Source organism: Cervus canadensis, chromosome 29 (genome assembly GCF_019320065.1).
Source record: "Cervus canadensis isolate Bull #8, Minnesota chromosome 29, ASM1932006v1, whole genome shotgun sequence".
NCBI classification, from domain to species: domain Eukaryota; kingdom Metazoa; phylum Chordata; class Mammalia; order Artiodactyla; family Cervidae; genus Cervus; species Cervus canadensis.
In genome coordinates, this window is record NC_057414.1 from 32,681,154 (window position 1) to 32,694,085 (window position 12,932).

Consider the following 12,932-nt stretch of genomic DNA (forward strand, 5'->3'; position numbering starts at 1 on the left):
GAAAGCAACTGAAATGCAGTATTTTTATGAAATGTTCATCCATCTGAAATAGTGAGATACGATGCCTTGACCCATAATCTAAGGTGGTGGCCACTTAAGCTGCCTTCCCTAGGAAAAGAAACCATGTTGGCTTGAAGAAAGATGAAATGGAAGGGAACCATGAGGTTCAAAGAGCAAATATCTGTTCATCTTCCCCGCCTGCTCCTCTGACTATTTTCAGGTTTGTCTCATGCACTGTGTTATCCGAGACTTTGTGAAGCTCGTCTTAAATCATCCAAAACCGGTATCATCAAATCCTCTCCCCTAAAGAAAGCACTGCATGGTGGGAGCCACCCACTAACTCCTCACTCCTTGACAGTCACCTTGAACTTGTCTTGGCTGAGTTTTGGCTCATCTTTCACTCTTGTACAATTTAGATACTCAGGGCTGTAGTTGATATCTGTATCCCGTTTCCATTTGGGTAACACATGTGTAACCTAACTGCAACTTAGCAAAAAAAATATAGATAGGTAGATAGACACACACATACATATATAACTTTGCTAAATTGTGGTTATGTATATGTTTATACAGGACTTCCCAGGTGGTGCTAGTGGTAAAGAACCACCTGTCAATGCAGGAGACACTGATGTGGGTTCAATCCCTGGGTCGGAAGATCCCCTGAAGAAGGGCATGGCAACCCACTCCAGTATTCTTGCCTGGAGAATCCCATGGACAAAGGAGCCTGTCAGGCTACAGTCCATGGGGTCGCAAAGTGTTGGACACGATCGAAGCAACTTAGCAGGACACATTTATATATATGTTTAATAGACAGACAGACACACATACATACATATATATGTATCTAACTTTGCTAAACTGTGATTTTATATACACATATATATGTATATATACATATTTATATATATAACTCATAACATGAGACACATAGCTGACTTTGTTTCCTGGAGAAAAAGATCATCATCTTTATCAGATTCTTTAAAATAGTGTGTAATGGGAATTCCCTGGTTGTCCAGTGATTAGGGCTTGGCACTTTCACTGCTGAGGGCCCAGGTTCAATCCCTGGTCAGGGAACTAATATCCCACAAGTTGTGCAGACAATAAAGGAGGAAATAAAGCAGTGTGCAACTCCCAAAAGTTGACTCTTGGCATTAAACTTTCCCTTCTCCACACTCTCCTTCTCTCTCCCCCGCCCTCCCTTGCACTCTCCCTTTCTCTCCTCTCCCCCGCCCCCTCCTCAATTGCCCCTGCACTGGAGGTTTTAGAGCGAATCAGGCTGTGCCCCTGATGCTCCAAGACAGAACATCCTGCTCCCTTAACTTACTGCTCCTTCGGCCAAGCTAAGTGGGTTCTCACTGGGTCTGACTCTGGGGACAGGACCAGCAGATTAAGTGGGGAAGATGCTGAAAGGGGCTGACTTATGGCAAGCACTGTGTTTGTCCCCTTTGTGTGCAGAAAGTCCAGTGGAGGCTGACTCAGTAAGAGCACGTCTCACTGTTTCCATTGCAGACAAAGCCCAGGAAGCAGAGGGAAGAACTGTACCTTCCTCCTTCGCCTGTTACAGCCTAGCCGAGGATCAAAGAGAACATGGATGATCAGAGATCCACCTGGATCCTCGCAATGCTGGACTCATCTCCAGCCACTGAAGTCTGAAGGCCCTGAAATAACTGAACATCAGCTCATGGAAGGGGTGGGGAGAAACCTGATTCCATGAATGAATAGGGTCCTGCTGAATTGGTAGATTCCTGAAGCTGGTGCTGTCTGTGAAACTGGAGTTCACTCTGCTTGACCATTTCTTTTTTTATTTACTGAGGTATAGGTGCCTTACAGTGTTATATTAGTTCCTGCTGTACAATGTGAAACAGCTCTACATACACATTCATCTCTTCCCTCTAGAGCCTCCCTCCCTCCACCCAACATCCCACCCCGCTAGGTCATCACAGAGCCTATATAGCACTTCCCACTAGCTATCTATTTTATACCTGGTGGTGTATATATGTCAACCTCAATCTCCCAATTTGTCCCACCTTCTCCTTTCCTACTGTGTCCAAAGTCTGTTCTCTATGCCTGTGCCTCTATTCCTGCCCTGCAAATAGGTTCGTCAGTAGCATTTTTCTAGATTCCACATATATGCGTTAATATATGATATCTGTTTTTCCCTTCCTGACTTACTTCACTCTGTATGATAGACTCTAGATCCACCCACGTCACTTCTTAGTTCTTCCCTCAGCTGCTCAATGACCCTCCACGCCCTCTTTAATAAAATGAGGCATCTTAAGAAATGCCTCTGCAGGGCTTTTGCATTCCCAGCCCTCGGGATGATGGCATTCCTGGAAGAATTAGGGGTTCACTGTGGCCTTCTGTCTCCTCTTCTCCTAGGCTCCCGCTGACCACACATCACTCCAGCTATGACTTCCCCATAAATGGACTTTCCAACTCCCATTCGTCACCCCCACAACCCCCCAGCTCCGACTCATCACCCCCCTCCATCCTCCAACCCCTTCTCCCTTGCCTGCCTTCTCACAGATGCACAAGAGACTGAGAGCCTTGGCCTTCAGTTTCTTTACGTAATTCACTCCATGGAGTTTTTTCTTTCTCAATAAAGGACTTCATTTCTATTGACTTGCAAAGACCACACATTTCAAGTGCAGCCCAAACAAATCAATGTCACATGAGCCAAATAAATCCTTCTAAGGATTCCAAAGAACTAATGATCTGCAGTCTTCTCAGCCTCTGTATTTGGGTGAGGGCTGGTTACATTGTATGTGACCCCAAGACTATCTAAAATATTAAGCTGCTATGTAAAATATATACATTTGTCCAAAATACACTTCTAGAGGGGGAAGCCTTTTTGAAAGATGTCCCTCATTGCATGTGTATCCAGTTCACTCTTTACTCCTTCAAATCACACCACGTTCTTCAGTCACATTCATGAGATACTTGAATCCTATGAAAGTTGGCTTAAAAAAAAACACTTATTAGACATTCGGAACAGGACCATTAAAATAGTTGCTATAGAATGAGATTGAGGGCTTTTGCTCTGCTGTCTGGAATGAGCTGGGTTAGCATCTGCCAAGTCTATTCTTGGCTCTGTTTTTCATGATTAGCCCCTCACTTTTTCCAGCTCAAAAATATAAACACAAACAGATGAAAATTACTATGTGACACTGCTCCTCTTTCATGCCCTGCTGGAACATCCTGAGCTAGGTTTGGTGTTACTGACCTCAGGGTAATTTTTTTTTTTTTTGCACCTGGGGTGGTAAATTATTTCCAGGTGAGGCAAAACCAGATGGCCTTAACTTTCCTGGAGTTGATGAAAATGATCGTACCTGCTTCAGAAAACGACCAATCAAACACCAGGGTTTGATTTACCATGGTAACATCTCAGCCAGTGGCTTCTGCACCGTTAGTGGAAGATGTTGAATCTACCAATTAAAACTAGCAAATGACACCCCCTATCCGACACACACACACTCTCTCATCACATTATTCTAAGTGCCTGCACACAGCCAGCTGCTGCTGAACAAAAGGAAAATTTTTTTAAAATTATTGAAAAATCAGAGCTCCTACCTGGTGACATACAGAACAATAAAGCTGGTTTGTAACCCTCCTGCCACCATCTACCACCACACAAATACAGAAGATGCTTGAACTGTATAATTGCCTTGGGTCTCTTGTGACGTTCATATCCATTTGGCAAGGATACCCAATAACATAGGAGTAGGGCAATTTTCTCACTTATGAGTTATCAAATGTCTCCTAAGTTGGGCATATGCATTCAGTATTCTGTGATTATCAGATGCTATTAGATTGTCATGTATTTTCACTCTCTGGTTCATAATTCAATACAATTCAATTTCTTTACGTTCAATTCAATTTGATTCCATCTAATTCAATTTAATTCAATACCTTCATTAACCACATACTCTATTAGTTACAAGCTGATATGAAAATTAAACGCAACCCCTCCCCACACAAGGAACTTAAAATAATTGATCAGCTACTGTTTGAGGGACTTTTATAACTGCACCATGAGCATGCTAAACATCAGTGAGTATAAGACCAAAGGTGTCAGGAAGGACTTTTATATGACTGTGACTTATTGTGTGACAGAAAATAGCTGATCCTGCTTATTTTATGTATATTTACTTATGAACATACAGCATGGTTATCTTGATTTTTGAGGAAAAATGCAGCTAGAATGAATATGTTTTGAAAGACAAAGGAAAAGAAGAAACAGGAAAAAAAAGTGTGCCGCAGCATAACAATATCTTCAATGCAGCATTAACAGTAAAAGGTATAAAAATCTAGCAGCATTTAAGTGCTTATTCTTAAAATCACTTAGATCTTCATTATTTTTCAACAGAGCAAAAGTGTTTGCTTTTGCAGATGTTCTAACACAAATATTCACTTTCCAGACCGATAAAAATAGCCGTCGTGTGCAGTTATGACCACTAACACCATTTTTAGACACATGAAATCAGAAAAGATTAATCACACCAATATGAAGCAGGCAATGCATGGATTTCTAAATTATTCTGCAGCCTCAGGTCTAGACCCCATGGACGAAAAAGGGTAGCAGCTATAGTTTCACAAGAGAATGTATGTTCCCTAAGGGAATCTGACGTAGTATATACTACTCCCAGGACTGGAAATCAAAGTCTGCCTTTGGTTTCTACAAAAAGTTTGCATCAATAACACGTGATGGGGCAAAGCATTTTTTTGTGCCGCTCCACATTTCTGATCTACTTTACTAAATTTACTGCTTTATCAGTAGCAAAAAGCTCTCTCTCCCCCAGCTTACATCAGTGAAGGATAGCACTTAGAATAGCCCACTTTATTTTAACACCTGTGCCTGCTAAGTTGCTTCAGTCCTGTCCAACTCTTTCTGACCCCATGGACCACAGTGCACCAGGCTCCTCCATCTATGGGATTCTCCGGCAAGAATACTGGAGTGGGTTGCTAGTCCCTTCTCCAGAGGATATTCCCGATCCAGGGATCAAACCCGGGTCTCCTGCATTGCAGGAAAATTCTTTACCATCTGAGCCACCAGGGAAGCTCTTATTTTAATGTCCTCGTTCCATTAAACGTGAATGCCTTCTTCATCCATGGCACATTAATTAGCATTTAAAATTTAGGAAGTTCTTACTCTAGGCCATGGGGTTGCAAAGAGGTCAACAAGACTTCGTGACTAAACAACACTCTAGGCTAGACTCACTTAAGGAAGCAAAAATTCAGAAGACACTCTCTTGTCTGTGCTTCCTCTCTTCCCATCCTTTACTCACGCATTCATCAGCTCATCATCTGTGTGAGCTCGCCTCCTGTAGGCACTGTTGATCCTGCCCTCACGGAGTTTACATTTGCTTGGGAAAGAACAGATACCAAACAGTGTACATGAATGGCTATCACACTTGCCTTTTAGGTAGTAGAATCTTCTCGGCCAATGAAATTCTACACTGAAAGTTCATCAAGTTATGAAACTGAGCTGTTTATTTGGGGTTGGGATGGGAGGATGTCTAGGAACCCAGGACTGCAATCCAGGGTCCTTTCTTATTTCATTTCTTTTTCTATTTAATTGGAGTATAATTGCTTTATAATGTTGGTTAGTTTCTGCTGTACAATGAACAGAATCAGCCACATGCATATATATATATATATATGTATATATTCCCTCCCCGGTGGGCCTCCCTCACCCTCTACCTCCAACCCCTCTAGGTCATCACAGAGCGCTGAGCTGAGCTCATCTCAGTTCTAACATCTCTCTCTTCTTCCCGCTCTCCGTGTTAAATGGCAAAGTTTGAGACGAGGGTATAGTTTAGTCATACTCTGTATTTACTGAATAAAAATAAATATGTTTCACTTTTAATTATAAAAGAGGAGTGTGTCCTATTTATCCACCCACTGCAAGAGTGACTTCATAAGTAAAAATATGCTCTCAAGTGTTCTTGCTGCCCTACACCTCTCACCTGTCCCCCTCCCCTCCTGAAAGCATTGCACTCAGCAAGACCCTCCGCTCCTGCAGCCTTCCTAGAAAATCCACTGCTGAACCACAGAGAGAACCAGCATTTACTGAGCACCTTTTGTGTTACGGGTCCCATGCTAGATGCTAAAGGTACAGCAAGCGATACTGAGATGCCAAGGATGGATTACGGTCAAGTTCATGCAGGTGAAGAAGCAAAGATTCGAAGAGGGCAAGGAGCGAGGTCAAGGACACCCAGCTCCTGGCTGAAACGGACGGGATTCAAACCCAAACCCACTGGGTCTTAAGTCAAACTGCTAGTGCCGTGTTACCTGCGTGCCACCATGCTGCGCCTCGTCACTGTCCCTCTGCATTTCTTCTCTCTCCATCTCCTTTGGCATCTCTCTCTCCCTCTCCAATTCTCTTTCTCTCTCTCTCTTTCACACACACACGCACGCTTCCCCTCTGCTTGGAAATACCCACTCCTGAAGTGGAACACTTGGAAGGTCCACGTGGACTTTCTCTTCCCCGCCCCCCTGACTGCTGTCCCAGGCTGCAGTTGCTGCTCCTCAGGCCACAGCGCCAGCAATGCCAAAAAGCTGTTTTTCTTCCACTCTAGTAAACATGGTTCTATTCACTTGTGAGTTTGTGCGTTTGCTTATCTGATGAGCCCAGATACTGTGTTAACCCCTCCCAGGGTATGGCTCTCTGGCAGCACGCTCTCCCCACGCCCACCTTGGCCCCAGACACATAGCCCCATTGAGCTCAGACGCAGGGCGAGGAAGGAAGGTGTCTTTGAGGTGAGACTTGGAGGTGAGTGGGTGAGGGCATAAACAGAACATCTGCTTTCATTATCCGAAAACAAATTTAGTGCCAATAAAAGGTGTTCAAGTGAGAAGACTGGGGATGGAAATTGACAGTCAAAATCACAGCCATACCTGATCCTGCCTCTCAGGCATCAAATCCTCTGCAACAGGACTTAACTCCATCCAGCCCCTCGGCAGGGAGCTCGGACCCTTCTGACTTCATTCTCTGGCCTGCCAGCTTTTCTTAAACCTTTGGGATGTCAGACAATGCTGTCTTAAGTGGTTTATAAAAACTCACTCATTCAACCTTCACAAGGGTTCTAATGAGTCACAGAGAGGTTAAATGACTTGATCAAGGGCACGCAGCTAGTGACCAAGGGAGCCAGGGCTGAACCCAAGGAGTTAACCACAGCACCGTGCCGGCTATTGACCGAAGGACACTTATTTTTAGACATATTCTGAGACCTATAAGTGAATCGATGGGAATTTTAAATTTCTTTCTAAATAAATTAATGACCAAAAGCCTGACATGGTAGCTGAGTCCATGCTCTTCAGTCAGTTACTGTTTGCCACCCGACCTCGGGTTAGTTATTGAATCTCTAAAAGCCCTGGTCTCCTTACCTCCTCAGTGAGGGTGATGGTCATATGCAGAGGGAATAACGTGTCGGAAGTGGTGCCTCACTCTTTACTGTGGATGCCCATCCCTGGACAATGACATGTCAATCACAATGACATAGGCAGGGCCTTTTAGAGGATGGAGAAGAAACCAAAGCAAATCATATGAAACCCACACACACACCACATTCATTTGGTATGGATTTCAGCTCTTGACAACCACTGTTACTGCCAGTAGAGATCTGAATCTCTAAATGTCCACAGCAGTTATGTCCCCAGAAAATGCATCATCCCCCTGCCCCGAGGGCAGTGCACCTTGAAAGACGCCTTCTGAGAGCTCTCAAGACTCTGCCCACATCTGTCCCATACCCTCTTTCACCCTCTTCCATCCCTGCCCCGAGCCCTTTGAAGTCCTCATCAGGACTGCCTACCTCTATTGCTCACCCCTTGCAGCATCAAGGTCCTTAGCACCATCCTAGAAGGGAAGGCAGCTGGTCCTTTGCCACGTCCTCTATCTCAATTCCATCATCTTTCCATCATCTCACAGAATTATCTGGCTAAGTTTGTCATAAGCTACACAAAGACTTGGACTAGCTTTAGGAAAGTCAGCAGTACTCCCTAAAGGGACTCCGTTATTCCACTCAAGGTAGATTGGTGATACCCCTAAGTCTCCAGTGGCTCCCGAGCTAGGGTGTCCCATCTGGCTGCTCCCTCCTCCCACTACACCTGGGTCTCAGTGGAATCATGTTACCTGATCCACTTACAGTTGCCAACACAAAGACACACTGGCAAACTAACTCTGCTTCCATTGATTTCTCTTCTCTAATGTGAAGATTACCACATCACCTTCCCATCTTAAAGGAGTATTTTGAGTAGAAAAGCCATAATAAACACAAAGTTGCTTTGAGATCTTCAGAGAATGGATTTTACATGGAAGTGCACTCAACATTTGTGGTGTACGGCTAATTCACTCTGTTATTGTTCAGTCACTAAATTGTGTCCAACTCTTTGTGACCCCATGGACTGCAGCTCACCAGGCTTCCCTGTCCTTCACCATCTCCCGGAGTTTGCTCAAACTCATGTCCATCGAGTCGGTGATGCCATCCAACCATCTCGTCCTCTGCCGCCCCCTTTTCCTCCTGCCCTCAGTCTTTTCCAATTCACTTCGCTGAGCAATATAACCTAACACAGCACTGCAAAGCAACTATAGAAAAATAAAAATGGCAATCACTCAGTCACATCCAACTCTGGGAGGGCTACATGTCCATGGGACGGACATGCAGAGGACAAGATGCTTGGAAGGCATCACCTACCCAATGGACATGAGTTTGAGCAAACTCCAGGAGATGGTGAAGGACAGGAAAGCCTGGTGTGATGCAGTCCATGGGGTCACTAAGAGCTGGACACAATTTAGTGACTGAACAACGACAACAGAGTGAATTAGGACTACATGACCATGCGATTCTCCAGGCAAGAACACTGGAGTGGGTTACCACGCCCTCCTCCAGGGGATCTTCTCCACCCAGGGATCAAATCCCGGTCTCCTGTATTCCAGGCAGATTCTTTACTGTCTGAGCCACCAGAGAAGCCCAAAGCAATTATATTCCAATAAAAATTAATTTAAAAATCATTTGGTTATTTTCAATGACTATGACCCTAATAGGAATCAATTGCTTTCATCCACAGATAATGTAGACAATGGCTTTGTAACTACATTGATAGATTTGCTTAAAGAAAAAAAAAAGTAAATCAAGGCTAGAAGGTGATAATCCCGACTCTTCTATGGAATGTACACAGCTATGGATCAAATTCAGGCCGCTTGTGCAGCGGAAGCCAAGGCACACTATTTTATTTTAATTTTATTTCTTGGTTGAATTTTGTTGGGTAACCCTATCGGTGCTACTGTAAATAGACTCCAAGAATCAGTGCAACTACTCTGGGAGATGGTGAAGGAGGGAAGCTTGGAGTGCTGCAGTTCACAGGTCACAAAGAGTTGGACACAACTTAGCTACTGAACAACAGAAGTAGTTCTGGTGGGGAGCTGACAGCTGTTACTGAAAATGAAGTGAAAGTGTTAGTCGCTCAGTCGTGTCCAACTCTTCGGGACCCCACGGACTATACACTTCCAGGCTTCTCTGTCCATGGAATTCTCCATGCAAGAATACTGGTGTGTGTTGCTATCCCCTTCTCCAGAGGATCCTCCTGTCCCAAGGATCCAAACTGGGTCTCCTGCATTGAAGGCACTCTTTACCATCTGAGCCACCTGGGAAGCCCATGGCTACAAAGGGAACCCACCGATCAGAGTAATCAGTCTGAGGAAAGGAAAGAGCACACAGTGACTACATGCCTTCCGTTTCAGGGAACACCTGGGTGGCTTTAGAGATGAAGAATGCTCTATCTGAAGTTTTGAAGCAAGCATTTGCTTAATTTTGTAAGAACTTTATTTGGAAAGCTGGGGTCGGGAAGAAGAGAGTGTTTCTTCGTTTCATAGTATTTCACGCTCAGAAGGTCAGCCTCCACCCTCACTAATCCTCTCTCCCTTCTCACATCCCAAGGGACCATGCATACATTGGCCCAGAATCTCAGAACCCTTTTCTCTTGCATTGAGAGGGTGACTGGAAGGCACCCTACAGGAATTCCTGTTTCGGTGACAAGATTATCCTTATCCTTGGCCTCAGCAGGGTGAGAAGAGCAGTTGTAAGAGTTAACAAGACCTGAATCTAGTGTCTGGGTCTGTCCTTCATTTTTTGGCCCTATCCTCACTTTGAACACAGGGAGAACAAACCTTTGAAGACGTCAGGTTCCAGTGTCAATGTGGCTTGGACCAAACCTCATTTCTACCCCTTAGTTGGTGGGGGATCCTAGGGACATGAATCAACTCTTCAAGCCTGAACTTCTCCCTGGTAAGCAAGGAACATGGCAGCAACTCGGTCCCAGGGTCAGTGCAAGCAACATTTTATATCACCTATGCCTGGTGTTTAGTTGATAAGTATTTGTGTCAATGGTATACCATTGCTGTTAGCAATTTACTTGCAATGCAATGCAAGTATAAAATCCATCAAACGGTGTACAAATAAGATGAATAATACAGAAAAGTAGTATTGTTATTTTTTAAATTTTTATTATTTTCACTCTTGCATTAGGCCTATCTTGGAAATGACAGGAGACATTCTGAGAAAAGGAATCACAGCCTTTTACTTACATGAGGCTTTGAAAGACCTAATGTTGTTGAGAAACACACATTTGCTAAACATTAGTACAAGTTTAAATGAGAATTTACACACACACAAACACAGATTCGCTGGGCCTGGAAAATGATTGTGAAGACAGAGAATTAATTCTTCTATACTTCCTGCCTTGCAGAAAGAGAGGAAGGAGGGAGCCTCAAAATCAAATAACATTTCCTTCAACTATGAAACTTGGAGTGAATAAGCGATTGACTTTTCCATTTGGTGCCTTAATTCCTGTCTGTCAGATTTCCTGCCATGTCTTGCCCAGAAATGCTACCATCTATCACTCTCCTGGAATGAACCAGGCCAGGTACATCTCTCTGAATCTCATTCTCTCTCTCTGGTTCCCTGATAAGCCTGGTGGAGCTGGGGGCTGTTGACAAGATTCCTATTTTCACCGATAAAGTACCATTTACACTAAAAATGCAAAGAGAATAGTGGGGTGTGTCATTCAAACACAAGGCCCCCTGAGGGAAAACAAGGCAGGACTTCCAAACATAAAATGCTGGCCTCCAAAAACAGAAGAGATGGGGGAGGGAGAGAGTCCAGGATTCCAATTAGCATTCATGCCAGCTCTTACTTGGTGAAATCAGGGATCATAGCCTTGTGGATTAAGGATTAAGAGCAAATTTGGCTTAGTGAATATTCCTCGTCTGGATAAATGTCTGTTGAGGATTTAGAAAACATTTTTTTCTAAACCAGTTGGGTATTTTCTTAACATGCCAATATTTTTATTTTTTAATAATTACATCAACTTCTATATACGAAGTCTGATTTTTTTTCCCCCCACATTTTAAAGGTGAAACCTCCTCCACCAATTTAATTGATCCTCTTGCCTCCAGTCTCTCCACTGCCAGGGAGAGGAGCAGCGGGGCCGCAGGGCGCAATCAGCAGGTGACCCCACCAGCAGGGTCAGCCCATCACGCCGTCAGCTCACACATTACTGAATCCAATCTGCAGGGATCACAGTGCAATAAGCTGCCTGCATTCCTGAGTTCCCGACAATCATTTCTGAAATGGACTCAGCACTTGAGAAAGCTTTTACGTGGCTTTGCCCGGCGCGTTCTGGATCAAAACTGTAGATGGAGTGGCTGGGAGAACAGCCCAGGGTGGCGGGGCTTAGCGAGGACTCTTCCTTCAAGGATGATCGGGGAGAAGGGAGCACCTGGCCCATCCTGCTGGCAATCTGTCAGTCCTCCACCACCAGGGACTCAGTCCTTCCCCTTCTGGTCCCTCCCTCCTCACCCCAGAGACACCAGAGGCAAACATCACAGATAAATAATAGCCTCCAACAAAAGAATGATACAGGGACTTCCCTGGTGGTCCAGTGGTTAAGAATCTGCCTGCCAGTGAAGGGGACATGGGTTTGATCCCTGGTCTGGGAAGATCCCACTTGTGATGAAGCATCTAAGTTTGCACACACAACTACTGAGCCTGTGCTCTGGAGCCCAAGAGCTGCAAATACTAAAGCCCACAAGCCTCAAAGCCTGTGCTCCCTAGAGCTTATGCTCACAACAAGAGAAGCCACCACAATGAGAATCCCATACACGCAACTAGAGAGGAGCCCCGGCTCACAGCAGCTAGAGGAAGCCTGCATGCAGCAACAAAGACTCAGCATAACCAATACATAAATAAATAAAATTAATACTAATAAAAAATGATATACTGAGGGAGGGGTAAAAGGGGATCTTGGCTCACTGTGGCCGCTTCAATTCCTCCCCATCCAGTCTCTCGGGACATAGCATTGCCCACAATTCCAGACCCCAAAAGACTGAAAATGTAATAACACATGGTAGCTGAGTGTGCAGATTCAGGCTCCAAAGACCATGGATCACACTCTGGCTCCAACCCACGGTCACTGTGTAATAACTCCCTAGGGCTTCAGCTTACTCATCTGTACAGTGGGAATAATAATAATATTCCCTTCCTTTCAGAGCCACGGTAAGCACTGAATGAGTTAATACCTGTGAAATACTCAGGACTGTGCCCGGCATAAAAGTATCGTTTTCACCATCATCATTATTTGCAGGTGAATGAAGATAGATATCATCTGTAGTTTTCTACAGATGTGACTGAGACTTAGATTATGTAGTCACAGAGCTAGGATTCAAACTGACATATATCTGACTCTGGAGAGGAGATGCTTAACCAAGAATCAAGACACCTCTCCTGGTCAAGGTTATCCAAGCAGTGGGCACCAGCACATCCTCCCCACCTCCTGACACAGGGTTTGGCTCTGACACATCAAGTCCTGTTCACGGAGTTCCTACTACCAGTTAGACACAGTGATGCAGAAGAGGTGGTAAAGTTGCTTCCCTATCT

At 44.5% G+C, this 12,932-nt stretch overlaps 1 protein-coding gene and 1 non-coding gene across 7 annotated transcripts in view; one reads left to right on the forward strand and one right to left on the reverse strand.

Moving 5' to 3' along the window:
• NTM (neurotrimin) overlaps positions 1–12,932 on the reverse strand; it is a 1,022,340-nt gene that overhangs the window by 339,472 nt on the left and 669,936 nt on the right. The window lies entirely within an intron of this gene.
• TRNAE-UUC lies at positions 1,002–1,074 on the forward strand. Its single transcript has one exon. It is a non-coding gene; the product is annotated as a tRNA-Glu (tRNA).